We start from the raw sequence: 13,645 nt of genomic DNA, 5'->3' as shown, positions 1-13,645 counted from the left end.
GGGTATGTAAACAATGTGGCATAGTTTAAAGTGGCTAGTGATACATGTATTACATCAATTTCCATCTATTTCCATTATTAAAGTGACAGTATGTTGGTAGCAGCCACTCAATGTTAGTAGTGGCTGTTTAACAGCCTGATGGCCTTGAGATAGAAGCTGTTTTTCAGTCTCTCGGTCCCTGCTTTGATCCACCTGTACTGACCTCACCTTCTGGATGATAGTGGGGTGAACAGGCAATGGCCCAGGTGGTTTATTTTATTTATTTTTATTTTATTTAACCAGGTAAGCTAGTTGAGAACAAGTTCTCATTTGCAACTGCGACCTGGCCAAGATAAAGCATAGCAGTTCGATACATACAACAAAACAGAGTGGAATGGAATGAACAAAACATACAGTCAATAATACAGTATAAAAAAATAAAACAAAATCTATATACAGTGACTACTGCAAATAAGGTCAAATAAGGGAGTTAAGGAAATAAATAGGCCATGGTGGCTAAGTAATTACAATATGGCAATTAAACACTGGAATGGTAGATGGGCAAAAGATGGATGTGCAAGTAGAGATACTGTGGTGCAAAAGGAGCAAAATAAATAAAGACAGTATGGGAATGAGGTAGATAGATGGGCTGTATACAGATGGGCTATGAACAGGTGCAGTGATCTGTGAGCTGCTCTGACAGCTGGTTCTTAAAGCTAGTGAGGGAGATGGGAATCTCCAGCTTCAGTAATTTTTGCAGTTCGTTCCAGTCAGTGGCAGCAGAGAACTGGAAGGAAAGGCGACCAAATCAGGAATTGGCTTTGGGGGTGACCAGAGAGTTATACCTGCTGGAGTGTGTGCTACGAGTGGGTGCTGCTATGGTGACCAGCAAGCTGAGACAACTTGCAGGCTTGTTTTCGCTTGTTTTCGAGTTGCTGTGCGTTTTGTTGCCAACCTGTTTTGCTACCTGACAACTTTACGGTTTTCACTTTTTAATTACCGTTCATATATTTATTTTTTCCTCAACTTTTTCACTCCGGACGCTTTATCTGGACACGATTCGTCAGGACCTACAACAGCCGAAGCTAAGTAGTAACATTAACATGATGCCTTCTAGTTGCAGCCGCTGTACTCGCCTTGCGGCGAGGATAGCTGTGCTGCAAGCCCAGCTTCAGACGCAATCGTTAGGCAAGGGTAATTTCAGTGTAGGAAAGGATGAAACAGCGTCTGTGCCACCAGTAAGTACAGATAGTAGTGTAAATCCCCTGGCACAGTCCCCGCAGCCGGACAACTTTCTCACGGTTTCTGGAAGGAAATGCTGTAGGAACGCTCAACCGGTGTCGCTCATTCAGCCGACAGAAACTTTCAACCGGTTTTCCCCATTAAGCAGCGGGTCGGAGTCAGAGGCCGATTCTTCTCTGGTCTCTACTCCTCCCGTTACGGGGTCTGAGACGCCGAAGCTTCCCACCATTAGCTCTGACAAATTGAAAACTCTAGTCATTGGCGACTCCATTACCCGCAGTATTAGACTTAAAGCGAATCATCCAGCGATCATACACTGTTTACCCGGGGGCAGGGCTACCGACGTTAAGGCTAATCTGAAGATGGTGCTGGCTAAAGCTAAAACTGGCGAGTGTAGAGAGTATAGAGATATTGTTATCCACGTCGGCACCAACGATGTTAGGATGAAACAGTCAGAGATCACTAAGCGCAACATAGCTTCTGCGTGCATATCAGCTAGAAAGATGTGTCGGCATCGAGTAATTGTCTCTGGCCCCCTCCCAGTTAGGGGGAGTGATGAGCTCTACAGCAGAGTCTCACAACTCAATCGCTGGTTGAAAACTGTTTTCTGCCCCTCCCAAAAGTTAGAATTTGTAGATAATTGGCCCTCTTTCTGGGACTCACCCACAAACAGGACCAAGCCTGACCTGCTGAGGAGTGACGGACTCCATCCTAGCTGGAGGGGTGCTCTCATCTTATCTACCAACATAGACAGGGCTCTAACTCCTCTAGCTCCACAATGAAATAGGGTGCAGGCCAGGCAGCAGGCTGTTAGCCAGCCTGCCAGCATAGTGGAGTCTGCCACTAGCACAGTCAGTGTAGTCAGCTCAGCTATCACCATTGAGACCGTGTCTGTGCCTCGACCTAGGTTGGGCAAAACTAAACATGGCGGTGTTCGCCTTAGCAATCTCACTAGGATAAAGACCACCTCCATTCCTGTCATTACTGAAAGAGATCATGATACCTCACATCTCAAAATAGGGCTACTTAATGTTAGATCCCTTACTTCAAAGGCAATTATAGTCAATGAACTAATCACTGATCATAATCTTGATGTGATTGGCCTGACTGAAACATGGCTTAAGCCTGATGAATTTACTGTTTTAAATGAGGTCTCACCTCCTGGCTACACTAGTGACCATATCCCCCGTGCATCCCGCAAAGGCGGAGGTGTTGCTAACATTTACGATAGCAAATTTCAATTTACAAAAAAAAAAATGACGTTTTCGTCTTTTGAGCTTCTAGTCATGAAATCTATGCAGCCTACTCAATCACTTTTTATAGCTACTGTTTACAGGCCTCCTGGGCCATATACAGCGTTTCTCACTGAGTTCCCTGAATTCCTATCGGACCTTGTAGTCATAGCAGATAATATTCTAATCTTTGGTGAATTTAGTATTCACATGGAAAAGTCCACAGACCCACTCCAAAAGGCTTTCGGAGCCATCATCGACTCAGTGGGTTTTGTCCAACATGTCTCTGGACCCACTCACTGTCACAGTCATACGCTGGACCTAGTTTTGTCCCATGGAATAAATGTGGTGGATCTTAATGTTTTTCCTCATAATCCTGGACTATCGGACCACCATTTTATTACGTTTGCAATTTCAACAAATAATCTACTCAGACCCCAACCAAGGAACATCAAAAGTCGTGCTATAAATTCACAGACAACCCAAAGATTCCTTGATGCCCTTCCAGACTCCCTCTGCCTACCCAAGGACGCCAGAGGACAAAAATCTGTTAACCACCTAACTGAGGATCTCAATTTAACCTTGCGCAATACCCTAGATGCAGTTGCACCCCTAAAAACTAAAAAAAATTCTCATAAGAAACTAGCTCCCTGGTACACAGAAAATACCCGAGCTCTGAAGCAAGCTTCCAGAAAATTGGAACGGAAATGGCGCCACACCAAACTGGAAGTCTTCCGACTAGCTTGGAAGGACGGTACCGTGCAGTACCGTAGAGCCCTTACTGCTGCTCGATCATCCTATTTTTCTAACTTAATTGAGGAAAATAAGAACAATCCGAAATTCCTTTTTGATACTGTCGCAAAGCTAACTAAAAAGCAGCATTCCCCAAGAGAGGATGACTTTCACTTTAGCAGTGATAAATTCATGAACTTCTTTGAGGAAAAGATTATGATTATTAGAAAGCAAATTACGGACTCCTCTTTAAACCTGCGTATTCCTCCAAACCTCAGTTGTCCTGAGTCTGCACAACTCTGCCAGGACCTAGGATCAAGAGAGACGCTCAAGTGTTTTAGTACTATATCTCTTGACACAATGATGAAAATAATCATGGCCTCTAAACCTTCAAGCTGCATACTGGACCCTATTCCAACTAAACTACTGAAAGAGCTGCTTCCTGTGCTTGGCCCTCCTATGTTGAACATAATAAACGGCTCTCTATCCACTGGATGTGTACCAAACTCACTAAAAGTGGCAGTAATAAAGCCTCTCTTGAAAAAGCCAAACCTTGACCCAGAAAATATAAAAAACTATCGGCCTATATCGAATCTTCCATTCCTCTCAAAAATTTTAGAGAAGGCTGTTGCGCAGCAACTCACTGCCTTCCTGAAGACAAACAATGTATACGAAATGCTTCAGTCTGGTTTTAGACCCCATCATAGCACTGAGACGGCACTTGTGAAGGTGGTAAATGACATTTTAATGGCATCGGACCGAGGCTCTGCATCTGTCCTCGTGCTCCTAGACCTTAGTGCTGCTTTTGATACCATCGATCACCACATTCTTTTGGAGAGATTGGAAACCCAAATTGGTCTACACGGACATGTTCTGGCCTGGTTTAGATCTTATCTGTCGGAAAGATATCAGTTTGTCTCTGTGAATGGTTTGTCCTCTGACAAATCAACTGTAAATTTCGGTGTTCCTCAAGGTTCCGTTTTAGGACCACTATTGTTTTCACTATATATTTTACCTCTTGGGGATGTTATTCGAAAACATAATGTAAACTTTCACTGCTATGCGGATGACACACAGCTGTACATTTCAATGAAACATGGTGAAGCCCCAAAATTGCCCTCGCTAGAAGCATGTGTTTCAGACATAAGGAAGTCGATGGCTGCAAACTTTCTACTATTAAACTCGGACAAAACAGAGATGCTTGTTCTAGGTCCTAAGAAACAAAGAGATCTTCTGTTGAATCTGACAATTAATCTTAATGGTTGTACAGTCGTCTCAAATAAAACTGTGAAGGACCTCGGCGTTACTCTGGACCCTGATCTCTCTTTTGAAGAACATATCAAGACAATTTCGAGGACAGCTTTTTTCCATCTACGTAACATTGCAAAAATCAGAAACTTTCTGTCCAAAAATGATGCAGAAAAATTCATCCATGCTTTTGTCACTTCTAGGTTAGACTACTGCAATGCTCTATTTTCCGGCTACCCGGATAAAGCACTAAATAAACTTCAGTTAGTGCTAAATACAGCTGCTAGAATCCTGACTAGAACCAAAAAATGTGATCATATTACTCCAGTGCTAGCCTCTCTACACTGGCTTCCTGTCAAAGCAAGGGCTGATTTCAAGGTTTTACTGCTAACCTACAAAGCATTACATGGGCTTGCTCCTACCTATCTCTCTGATTTGGTCCTGCCGTACATACCTACACGTACGCTACGGTCACAAGACGCAGGCCTCCTAATTGTCCCTAGAATTTCTAAGCAAACAGCTGGAGGCAGGGCTTTCTCCTATAGAGCTCCATTTTTATGGAACGGTCTGCCTACCCATGTCAGAGACGCAAACTCGGTCTCAACCTTTAAGTCTTTACTGAAGACTCATCTCTTCAGTGGGTCATATGATTGAGTGTAGTCTGGCCCAGGAGTGGGAAGGTGAACGGAAAGGCTCTGGAGCAACGATCCGCCCTTGCTGTCTCTGCCTGGCCGGTTCCCCTCTTTCCACTGGGATTCTCTGCCTCTAACCCTATTACAGGGTCTGAGTCACTGGCTTGCTGGGGCTCTCTCATGCCGTCCCTGGAGGGGGTGCGTCACCTGAGTGGGTTGATTCACTGTTGTGGTCATCCTGTCTGGGTTGGCGCCCCCCCCTTGGGTTGTGCCGTGGCGGAGATCTTTGTGGGCTATACTCAGCCTTGTCTCAGGATGGTAAGTTGGTGGTTGAAGATATCCCTCTAGTGGTGTGGGGGCTGTGCTTTGGCAAAGTGGGTGGGGTTATATCCTTCCTGTTTGGCCCTGTCCGGGGGTGTCCTCGGATGGGGCCACAGTGTCTCCTGACCCCTCCTGTCTCAGCCTCCAGTATTTATGCTGCAGTAGTTTATGTGTCGGGGGGCTGGGGTCAGTTTGTTATATCTGGAGTACTTCTCCTGTCCTATTCGGTGTCCTGTGTGAATCTAAGTGTGCGTTCTCTAATTCTCTCCTTCTCTCTTTCTTTCTCTCTCTCGGAGGACCTGAGCCCTAGGACCATGCCCCAGGACTACCTGACATGATGACTCCTTGCTGTCCCCAGTCCACCTGGCCATGCTGCTGTTCCAGTTTCAACTGACCTGAGCCCTAGGACCATGCCCCAGGACTACCTGACATGATGACTCCTTGCTGTCCCCAGTCCACCTGGCCATGCTGCTGCTCCAGTTTCAACTTCCACCTGACTGTGCTGCTGCTCCAGTTTCAACTGTTCTGCCTTATTATTATTCGACCATGCTGGTCATTTATGAACATTTGAACATCTTGGCCATGTTCTGTTATAATCTCCACCCGGCACAGCCAGAAGAGGACTGGCCACCCCACATAGCCTGGTTCCTCTCTAGGTTTCTTCCTAGGTATTGGCCTTTCTAGGGAGTTTTTCCTAGCCACCGTGCTTCTACACCTGCATTGCTTGCTGTTTGGGGTTTTAGGCTGGGTTTCTGTACAGCACTTTGAGATATCAGCTGATGTACGAAGGGCTATATAAATAAATTTGATTTGATTTGATTTGATTTTGATTTGAGATAGGGCAGGGCTTTACCTAGCAGAGACTTGTAGATAACCTGTAGCCAGTGGGTTTGGCGATGAGTATGAAGCGAGGGCCAGGCAACGAGAGTGTACAGGTCGGAGAAAGGATTGTTGTCCTTGATGATCTTTATGGCCTTCCTGTGACATCGGGTGGTGTAGGTGTCCTGGAGGGCAGGTAGTTTGCCCACGGTGATGCTTTGTGCAGACCTCACTACTCTCTGGAGAGCCTTACGGTTGTGGGCGGAGCAGTTGCCCTACCAGGCGGTGATACAGCCTCACAGAATGCTCTCGATTGTGCATCTGTAGAAGTTTGTGAGTGCTTTTGGTGACAAGCCGAATTTCTTCAGCCTCCTGAGGTTGAAGAGGCGCTGCTGCGTGGACCAATTCAGTTTGTCCGTGATGTGTACGCCGAGGAACTTAAAACTTACTACCCACTCCACTATTGTCCCGTCGATGTGGATAGGGGGGTGCTCCCTCTGCTGTTTCCTGAAGTCCACAATCATCTCCTTTGTTTTGTTGACGTTGAGTGTGAGGTAATTTTCCTGACACAACTCTCCGAGGGCCCTCACCTCCTTCCTGTAGGCTGTCTCGTTGTTGGTAATCAAGCCTACCACTGTAGTGTCATCCGCAAACTTGATGATTAAGTTGGAGGCGTGCATAGCCACGCAGTCATGGGTGAACAGGGAGTACAGGAGAGGGCTGAGAACGCACCGTTGTGGAGCCCCAGTGTTGAGGATCAGCGGGGTGGAGATGTTACCTACCCTCACCACCTGGGGGCGGCCCGTAAGGAAGTCCAGTACCCAGTTGCACAGGGCAGAGATGAGACCCAGGGTCTCGAGCTTGATGACGAGTTTGGAGGGTACTATGGTGTTAAATGCTGAGCTGTAGTCAATGAACAGCATTCTCACATAGGTATTCCTCTTGTCCAGATGGGTTAGGTCATTGTGCAGTGTGGTTGCGATTGCGTCGTATGTGGACCTATTTGGGCGGTAAGCAAATTGTAGTGGGTCTAGGGTGTCAGGTAGGGTGGAGGTGATATGGTCCTTGACTAGTCTCTCAAAGCACTTCATGATGACGGAAGTGAGTGCTACGGGGCGGTAGTCGTTTAGCTCAGTTACCTTAGCTTTCTTGGGAACAGGAACAATGGTGGCCCTCTTGAAGCATGTGGGAACAGCAGACTGGGATAAGGATTGATTGAATATGTCCGTAAACACACCAGCCAGCTGGACTGCGCATGCCCTGAGGACGCGGCTGTGGATGCCGTCTGGGCCTGCAGCCTTGCGAGGGTTAACATTTTAACTCTTTTACTCACGTTGGCTGCAGTGAAGGAGACTCCGCAGGTTTTGGTAGCGGGCCGTGTTAGTGGCACTGTATTGTCCTCAAAGCGAGCAAAACAAGTTATTTAGTCTGTCTGGGAGCAAGACATCCTGGTCCGTGATCCATGATTGACTGTAGACATTGCCACATACCTCTTGTGTCTGAGCCGTTGAATTGCGACTCTACTTTGTCTCTATACTGACGCTTAGCTTGTTTGATTGCCTTGCGGAGGGAATAGCTACACTGTTTGTATTCGGTCATGTTTCTGGTCATCTTGCCCTGGTTAAAAGCAGTGGTTTCAGTTTCGCGCGAATGCTGCCATCAATCCACAGATTCTGGTTTGGGAATGGTTTAATCATTGCTGTGGGTATAACATCGTCAATTCACTTTCTAATGAACTCCCTCACCAAATCAGCGTATTCGTCAATGTTGTTGTTGGACGCAATGCGGAACATATCCCAATCCACGTGATTGAAGCAGTCTTGAAGCGTGGAATCAGATTGGTCGGACCAGCGTTGAACAGACCTGAGTGCGGGAGCTTCTTGTTTTAGTGTCTGTCTGTAGGCTGGAAGCAACTAAATGGAGTCGTGGTCAGCTTTTCCAAAAGGAGGGCGGGGGAGGGCCTTATATGCGTCGCGGAAGTTAGAATAACAATGATCCTGGGGTTTACCAGCCCTGGTTGCGCAATCGATATACTGATAGAATTTAGGGAGTCTTGTTTTCAGATTAGCCTTGTTAAAATCCCCAGCTACAATGAATGCAGCCTCAGGATATGTGGTTTCCAGTTTACATAGAGTCATGTTCAGGACCATCGATTTGCCTGCTTGGGGGGAATATATACGGCTGTGATTATAATCGAAGAGAATTCCCTTGGTAGATATTGTGGTCGACATTTGGTTGTGAGGAATTCTAAGTCAGGTGAACAGAAGGACTTAAGTTCCTGTATGTTGTTATGATTAAGCCCCTCTGATTACCAGAAAGATGCTTGTTTCTGTCAGCGCGATGCGATGAGTCTCTCGAGTGAGCCATGTTTCCGTGAAGCAAAGAACGTTACAGTCTCTGATGTCTCTCTGGAATGCTACCCTTGCTCGGATTTCATCAACCTTATTGTCAAGAGACTGGTCATTGGCTTTTAGTATGCTAGGGAGTGGTGCGCGATGTGCCCGTCTCCGGAGCCTGACCAGAAGACCGCTTTGTTTGCCTCTTTTACGACGTCGTTGTTTTAGGTTGCCGGCTGGGATCTGATCCATTGTCCTGGGTGGAAGGCGTTCTGCCTTCAGGATCCGCTTCGGGAAAGTCATATTCCTGGTCGTAATGATGGTGAGTTGACGTTGCTCTTGTATTCAGTAGTTCCTCCCGATTGTATGTAAATGAAACCTAAGATTACCTGGGGTACCAATGTAAGAAATAACACGTAAAAAAAACAAAATACTGCATAGTTTCCTAGGAATGCGAAGCGAGGCAGCCATCTCATCTCTGGCCTGCCTGGTGATATCACATTTTACATTTACAATTTAAAATTTCTGTCTTTTAGCAGACACTCTTATCCAGAGGAATTAGGGTTAAGTGCCTTGCTCAAGTGCACATATTATCAGGGATTTGAACCATCAACCTTTCGGTTACTGGCCCAACACTCTTAAATATTAGGCTACCTGCCACTAGGTGGTAAATTAGTTAAATAGACCAATAAGAAAGAGAGTTCCAAATATCTCTGCCAATAACAGCTAGTTTTCAGTTTTTGCCTCCCCACTCAAAACACTCCCAAAATTCTTTCTTGAGAAATTGCTCTTTGCTAAGGAGCTATTTTTGTTTCTTTTTGACTATTTTAATTGAAAACAATCACAGTAAGGTACTTAAATGTTACCCAGAAATGATTTGATATTGAGATAAAAACAGTTTTTTTCCCACTCTATGTATGTGGACTACTGCTCGTCAAACATCTCATTCCAAAATCATGTGCATTAATACAGAGTTCGCCCCACCTTTGCTGCTATAACAGCCTCCACTCTTCTGGGAAGGCTTTCCACTAGATGTTGGAACACTGCTGTGAGGACTTGCTCCCATTAAGATCATCATCATCACTCCACAGAACACATTTCCACTGCTCCAGAGTACAATGGCGGCGAGCTTTACATCACTCCAGCTAATCCTTGGCATTCCACATGGTGATCTTAGTCTTGTGTGCGGCTGCTCAGCCATGGAAACCCATTTTATGAAGCTCCCAAAGAACAGTTATTGTGCTGACGTTGCTTCCAGAGGCAGTTTGGAACTCGGTAGTGAGTGTATTTTTGTTGTTGTATTTACTAGGGATCCCCATTAGCTGTTCCTGGTGTCCAAGCACATTAAGGCACATTACACATAAAACAAAATATACAGTGGCAAGAAAAAGTATTTGAACCCTTTGGAATTACCTGCATTTATGCAAAAACAAGTCATCAAATTTGATCGGATCTTCATCTAAGTCTCAACAATAGACAAACATAGTGTGCTTAAACTAATAACACAGAAATGATTGTATTTGTCTTGTCTATATTGAGTACATCAATTAAAGATTCACAGTGTAGGTTGGAAAAAGTATGAGAACCCATAGGCTAATGATTTCTCCAAAAGCTAATTGGAGTCAGGAGTCAGCTAACCTGGAGTCCAATCAATGAGACGAAATTGGAGATGTTGGTTAGAACTGCCTTGCCCTATAAAAACACTCACAAAATTTGAGTTTGCAATTCAAAAGAAGCATTGCCTGATGTGAACCATGCCTCAAACAAAAGAGGTCTCACAAGACCTAAGTTTAAGAATTGTTCACTTGCATTTAGTATCTCTCAATTTAGTATCTCTAAATGCCTTGATGTTCATCCGTCCACAGTAAGACAAACTGTCTATAAATTGAGAAAGTTCAGCACTGCTGCTACTTTCCCGAAGGAGTGGCCATCCTGCAAAGATGACTGCAAGAGCACAGCGCTGCAGATCCTCTCAAGCTCTGTCAGTTTGGATGGGGAGGGTCGCTGGACATCTCTTTTCATGTCTCTCCAGAGATGATCGATAGAGTTCAAGTCCAGGCTCTGGCTGGCCCACTCAAGGACACCCAAAGATTTGTCCCGAAGCCACTCCTGCATTGTTTTGGCTGTTTTCTGTTGGAAGGTGAACCTTCGCCCCAGTCTGAGATCCTGAGTGCTCAGGAGTAAGTTTTCATCAAGGATCTCTCTGTTCTTTGCACCGTTCATCTTTCCCTCGACCCTGGCTAGTCTCCCAGTCAATGCAGCTGAAAAACATCCCCACAGCATGATGCTGCCACCAGGGATGGTGTCAGGTTTCCTCCAGATGTGAAGCTTGGCATTCAGGCCAAAGAGTTCAATTTTAGTTTCATCAGACTAGAGAATCTTGTTTCTCATGTTCTGAGAGTCCTTTAGATGCCTTTGGGCATACTCAAAGCGGGCTGTCATGTGCCTTTTACTGAGGAGTGGCTTCCTTCTGGCTACTCTACCATAAAGGCCTGATCGGTGGAGTGCTGCAGAGATGGTTGTCCTTCTGGAAGCTTCTCCCATCTCCACATCTGGAGCTCAGAGTGACCATCGGGTTCTTGGTCACCTCCCTGACCAAGGCCCTTCTCCCCCGATTGCTCAGTTTGGCTGGGCGGCCAGCTCTAAGATGAGTCTTGGTGGTTTCAAACTTCTTCCATTTAAGAATGATGGAGGCCACTGTGTTCTTGGGGACCTTAAATGCTGCAGAAATGTATTGGTACTCTTCCCCAGATCTGTGCCTCGACACAATCCTGTCTCGGAGCTCCACGGACAGTTTCTTCAACCCCATGGCTTGGTTTTTGCTCCGACATGCACAGTCAACTGTGGGACCTTGTATAGACAGGTGTGTGCCTCTCCAAATCATGTCCAATCGATTGAATTTACCACAGTTGGACTCCAATCAAGTTGTAGAAACATCTCAAGGATGATAAATGGAAACAGGATGCACCTGAGCTCAATTTTGCGTCTCATAGCAAAGGGTCTGAATACTTACATTAATTAAGTTTTAATACATGTTAAAACATTTCAATAATCCTGTTTTCGCTTTGTCATTATGGGGTATTGTGTGTAGATTGATGAGAAAGCAAATATTTTATCAATTTTAGAACAAGGCTGTAACATTTTTTTTTTAAAGAGGATAAAGGGAATGGGTCTGAATACTTTCCGATTGCACTGTATCTATGGTTTTCCACAACAAAACACCACAATATGACCAAAAAGAGTAGAACCACCTCACCTGCTTTTGTATTATGATATAATGTTGTTTCTTTCTTTAGAAAAAAATAATTTAAAATATATAGTTTCACCATATTAAAATGAGAGTTCAGGACACATAAAAGGGGTGACCTTAGAATCAGGGGCAGATGTAAATTAATCACTATTCAAATTAAATAAATACTACTCTTCAGAAATGACTTTGTAAAAGCAAAAACATAACTAGAGCTTTACAATGATGGTAAAATAATACAGTCGCAACCAAAAGCCCCTTTGGATACATTTTCAGCAGTCCCAGAGAGCAACTATTGTCTGGGACGTTATATCTAAGATTCATTTGTCAAAATGAGGTAGAAATCTGTTGTGAAAGGAGAAACAGTGTCATGCGTAGGTGTAATAGGTGGCAGGGAAGTCAGGCGCAGGAGAGTCAAATGGAGTGTAAAATGGAGTCTTTTAATAAAGTCCACGGAGTATGCTCCATAACACTAAATGTACATAAACACACAAACATGGGTACGAGGAACCGACGCGCACCTATACAACAATCACACTACACTGACAATAAAACAATCTCTGACAAAGACATGAGGGGAAACAGAGGGTTAAATACACAACAGGTAATGAATGGGATTGAAAACAGGTGTGTGGGAAGACAAGACAAAACTAATGGAAAATGAAAAAAGGATCAATGATGGCTAGAAGACCGGTGACGTCGAACGCCGAGCACTGCCCGAACAAGGAGAGGCAACGACTTCGGCAGAAGTCGTGACAAACAGAGGTGGAAAAGAGACCAATTCTGAATCGTAATAGGGCATAAACCTACTATTGTTAGAGGAGAGGAGAGCAGTCCCTGGGAAAAAGTTGTTTAACTCTTATCTACTGTATAATGACCACTAGAACTACAGTGTCGGGAAAATATCCTCATAATCATTGTCTATTTGATAAGCCAATACATCGTTGTGAAATGATAATGGATATTTGGTCAAAAGTAGTGCACTATATAGGGAATAGGGTGAAATTTGGGACACAGACAAGGTGTCAGTATCATCTGTCTCATGTCACATTAGACCTGTGTGGCACTACATAACAATGACCCTACCATGACCCTAGAAGTGACCAGTATGAAAGGATGACAGAGGAGTGTGGGACATATCTGTCATCTAAGGAGGAAGATGGCAACAATACTCTGTCCCCAAGCACCTTTTTGACCCTGTAATGGGTGTCCCCAAGCACTGGTTTGTCCCCAGGTGACTGGAATCCAACACTTTACCCTCACTATGACCACCGACTAGACATGGGACTACTGTCACTATGCTGATGAATAGTGGGTGAAGTTTCATTTTTTTTTCCTGGCCTAGTGACAACTCTGGTCTCAAATGAATCCCTATTATAAACTGGGTGGTTCAAGCCCTGAATGCTGATTTGCTGACAGCCGTGGTATAACAGACCGTATACCATGGGTATGACAAAACATTTATTTTTACCTCTCTAATTATGTTGGTAAACAGTTTATAATAGCCATAAGGCACCTCTGGGGTTTGTGGTATATTGCCAATATACCATGTCTAAGGGCTGTGTCCAGGCACCAGGCGATGCATCGTGCCTAAGAACAGCCCTTAGCCATGGTATAATGGCCATATGCCGCACCCCCTTGTGCATTATTGCTTAATTATACTAGAGATATAAGCATCTCATGGTCAGGAAAAACTGTCTGCATTTTTACAACATATTATATATGACGTATACTGTCCAGCAGCATTCTGGGTGGTTCTATCTAGCTGCTCTCTCTTCCTCCCCCCCCCATCTATCCCTCTCACAGTAGTGAGTTAATGTGAGGCCCAGGCAGGCAGAGCCAGGCAGTCAGGGGGTG

The sequence above is a fragment of the Oncorhynchus kisutch genome, linkage group LG11, assembly GCF_002021735.2.
Source record: "Oncorhynchus kisutch isolate 150728-3 linkage group LG11, Okis_V2, whole genome shotgun sequence".
Lineage (NCBI taxonomy): Eukaryota > Metazoa > Chordata > Actinopteri > Salmoniformes > Salmonidae > Oncorhynchus > Oncorhynchus kisutch.
Note: the sequence above shows the minus strand (reverse complement) of the source record.